This window comes from Oratosquilla oratoria, chromosome 31 (genome assembly GCF_046742065.1).
Source record: "Oratosquilla oratoria isolate Oo_2021 chromosome 31, ASM4674206v1, whole genome shotgun sequence".
Lineage (NCBI taxonomy): Eukaryota > Metazoa > Arthropoda > Malacostraca > Stomatopoda > Squillidae > Oratosquilla > Oratosquilla oratoria.
Window position 1 is genome coordinate 34,269,151 of NC_134807.1, and position 4,563 is coordinate 34,273,713.

General features: G+C 45.6%; 1 pseudogene; it reads left to right on the forward strand.

Moving 5' to 3' along the window:
• Positions 1-2,366: 2,366 nt before the first annotated feature.
• LOC143041584 (uncharacterized) lies at positions 2,367-3,958 on the forward strand (annotated as a pseudogene).
• Positions 3,959-4,563: the final 605 nt, after the last annotated feature.

Genomic DNA, 4,563 nt, shown 5'->3' on the forward strand with positions numbered 1-4,563 from the left:
GACTAGTTTCTAGATGGAAAGTGATCTGAATAGGTAGGCCACCTATTCACTATATTTTGACATTTTGGTTATTTTAGGCTGAGAGGCCCTTGGCAAATATTATACATTTGTGTCTTTACGTATCTAAAAGGGCTGCTATAAAACATTCTATATATATTTTTCTTTTTTATTTATTTTTTAGTAGTAGTAATTGTCGTAGGAACCTACTTTTTTACTATTCTTAGTCTTTACTCCTTAAACGTCTAAACTTTCAGAGGCTTGTCATTAAAAATGCTTTCATCATTATACAAGTTACTTTTATATAGGGGTAATAAAGCAGATAGACAAAATATATATTTTGTTTTATTGTCAGAATCATTACAACCACAAGGAAGAGTTGTTACCCACTGTAGCCTCTTGTAAAGAGAAAAAGTGTATATAGCCTTGAGTTATATCCAGAGAAATGTTTGTTGTACACTTACATTTATCCTTATCTCTGTTCCGTAATACAGAATGAACTGGGGTGATCCTTACCAGAAATGCCGCCTCCAAATCCCCCTCCAACTCCTCCACCCGAGTGACCGCCAAAGCCGCCTGTGGAGTGACCTCCACTGATTCCACCACCAGATCCACCTCCGTATCCTCCACCGCTGCTGATTCCTCCTGTAACTCCTCCGTGCCCGAATCCTCCTCCACCACTGGAGTGACCACCTACGAATCCACCAGAGGACCCTCCGCCGTAGCCTCCACCACCAGATCCAACGACGACCCCTCCAAAGCCTCCACCAAATCCGCCTCCACCACCACTGGAGTGACCGGTCGAGAATCCACCTCCAGAGCCACCACCATAGCCTCCACCGCCAGATCCACCGATGATGACTCCACCATGACCACCTCCACTTCCACCGGTAAAGCCACCACCGCCACCGTGTACACCAAATCCACCACCACCTCCTCCTCCACCGTAACTCCTTCCTCCTGCGGAGGCCGTGGTCACCAGGAGCCCGAGAAGGGCCAACACTTCCAGGGACGATTTCTGAAAACGTAGACGTAGAAAAACATCAGAAATAACAAAGGCTGAAGAGAAGTCCCAGCGTGTTTAATTGTGAAGTCTCCCCTCGAATGCAAGGGCTTCTCTATGATATTCTTCCATTTCTATTGCAAAACACTATATATACATTTGTGTGTGTTTACGTTAGTGTTTGGCAATTGGTTGTGAATGAGAGCGTCCAACCCTCTCACGAAGGTTGAACTTAGCTTTTGAAAAGCGAGTGATATCTCATTCTTACCATTATGAGCGCGTCACGAAACAAGTCTGCAGCTGCCACGAATGGACTCCATTTTATATTGGTGCCATCAAGGGCAATTGTCGAACGGCTTCGTTCTCCGATGATGCAGCCTTTTCGGTGGGGGGGCGCGTTTATGATTCATCATTTATTCGAGGGCTAAATGATACTTTCCACAGATTACCAAGTATATTGTCTGCCCAACCCTCGCATCTCCATCTGATCAATAGACCCACTTGTGTGTGGCACTCGGTTTCCGTATCTATTCGGTTTTTCAGAATCTCTTCATATGTCTTCTTTGTGAGATCTGGAACTTAGTCTCGTCTCTCTGAACTTTCTCTTTTTTGACCATACACTTATTTCATATGTCAACCAAACTACTGCACCATACTCCAATGTAGGACAAATCAGGTTTACAATTTATCTTTCATGTTCGTCATGTGTTTCTCCACAATGAGGAATGCTGTTCTTATGATCTCTCATAGCTTACAATTCTCTCCTGTGATAATGTTGAAGTACGTTTCTCTTTGTAGTTTTGTTTAAATCGTGTATCCTATATTATCAATCGCGTCCATAATGTGATAAATGTAATAGTGCACGCAATATTGCCACTGGGAAAATTGCCACTGGGAACATTGCCAATGTGTGAACTTTTCCACTGGGAACATTACCACTGGGAACATTGCCAATGTGGGAAAATTGCCACTGGGAATATTGCCAATTTGAAATTACCCACTTTTGATCACTTTTATTTAAACAGTCATTTAACTTTTATTAAAAAGAGAATTAGCTAGTTTACTATCTAACTACCATTTACAAAAAATGTAGCTAGTTTACAAAAAAAAATTCGTTGGTGTTTTGTTTACATAACTTTGTTGAAATTTTTTAGCTTCAAATTGTTTACGGTTTTATTTTATTTATTTATTTATTTATTATCTATTAATTAATTAATTAATCAATTAATTTATTTATTTATTTATTTATTTATTTATTTATTTATTTATTATTTATTTATTTATTTATTTATTTATTTATCTATTTATTTATTTATTTATTTATCTATTTATATATATATTTTTTCATTCTAAGATAAGACCCATAATGGCACGTGTGATAAAAAGTGAACGTGGAAGTGATATGCTCGTGGATGAGCTGCAGAATCAATGCACTAAAATACGTTTACACAAATGCTATTTTAAGTGGCCGTTTCTTTCACCTTTTTAAGTCATTATACAGTAAGGTTGTTGATCGCATTGACCCTTGCGACCTGACCTACCGCTTTCCAGAGGATAAATGTTCTCTATTCTTATGTAAACTGTCCTTGTTCCTTCTTCATGTATATATAAACTATGCATTTCTATTCAACTATGTAGTAGGAATACAGCGCCCCTGTTCTCATATCGCTCTCCCGTAGCCAACAGGAGCGGCTCGAGGTGCTGAAAAACACAGCCATGAGGACAATGCTGGGAGCTCCGAGATGGACCAGTGCGTGCGTCATGCAGAACGAGACCCACCTGGTACCACTCACCACCAGATTCGAACGGATCGTGGCCTGCCTCGTGGCCAGGGTCCTGCAGACGCAAGAGAACGATGTCCTCCACCGCAACCCGTGGTAACTCCAGTCCATCCTGGCCACCCGCAGCCTCGTCCACATTGCCGGCTGGCGCTGGCAACACGCCAACCTCCCGGCCCCCACCTATCGAGCCCCACCCCCGTGGGAGCTCCCCACAGCAGAGTTCTCCACCACCCGGCTACCGAACAGCAAGGCGCTCTGCACCACCGAGGAGCTGCGACAGCACACCCTCATGGCGGTGGCGCGGGTGTCTGAGTCGGGCGGTGCCATATACTACACCGACGGCTCGGTCGACCCCGAAACTGGCAGGACGGGCACCGCTGTCATCACTGCTAGGACCGAACTGCTCGAGAGGACGCCGGATTATTGCTCCACCCTGCAGGCGGAGCTCGTGACCATCCACCTGGCCCTGAACCACGCCCAGAACCGCCAGAAGGCCACTGTGGTCCTGTACACAGACTCCAGAACGGCGTGGCAGGTCTTCCAGCAGCCGCATCCCAACGACAACGTGGAACTCGTCACCGCCATCCTGGGCAGCTTGAAGAGCCTTGCCACACAGGGACGTCGGGTAAGGCTGCACTGGATGTCCAGCCACGTGGGCGTGCGAGGCAATGACTCCGCCGATGTTGCTGCAAGAAGAGCTGCTGGCGCCCCCCACGTGACTAGGCACGTGCCACCTAGCCTGTCGTACGTAAAGGCGCGAGTCAGGCGTGCCGCAGCCTACCAGACTCACCGGCAGTTAGAGGGAACAAAAAGACAAGCTGTTTGGTACGCCGCCACCACCGACTATCAGACGTTGGGCGCCTTCCATCAACAGCCCAGGGTGGACGGCGTACTGTTGCAGAGAGTCAGACTGGGCTACTGCACCAGGGAAGAGCTGTACGACGGTTTCCAGGGACAACAGTGCGATCACTGCAGAAGGCACAGCCGCCACCCGCTGCTGCACTACCTACTGTCCTGCCCGGCCAGGGAGGCCCTCCGACCAGCGTCGCAGACCCCCGCCAACCCTGCACAAGGCAGCCTCCTCAGCAGTCGGGCAACGAGAGCTGCTCTCCTTGTTCGCCACATGCCCATGGACGTGATGCTTGGGGTGCTCAGGGCGGCGCCCCCTCCTCGCTGACCTCCCCACGCCCTCACCTTCTACCCACTCGGGCACGACAACTCCCCCACTGGCGGGCTGTTGCCCGCATTGTATATCTCTGTACATGTTTTATAAAATAAACCTGTATTTATTCAACTATGTACTTTTTGCACTGAAGATGTGATATACGAAAGCGCTCTGCTTCGTTAGTTTCTTTTCCCAAGTGGTCTACTATGCATATTTCAAGCGACTGTATGTACCAAGCTTTGTATGTTGTGTACAAACAGTAGGCCCACAGTGTTTTATTTTTTCCTCTTTTTTTTTTTTTTTTTTCCTTTTCTTTAATCATTATTCCAGAGGTATTCGACAGTTCGGTGGGGAAAAAAGAGTGATTTCGCCGATTTTTATCTTGTTTTGATTTCGGGTTTTCCAACGTCGGTGTACCCGTAACCCAATGACTAAAATAGTCTCATCTAATGATGAATAGTAAACAAACATATGAATAATGATAGGTATAATAAATTGATAAACAATAACAGATGAATAATTGAAATCAGACAAATAGCAGGCATATCATTTTGCTTAGATGTTTATCTAAATGAATCTTAAACCTTCGAATTGTACTATATTGTACTGCCTGTGCC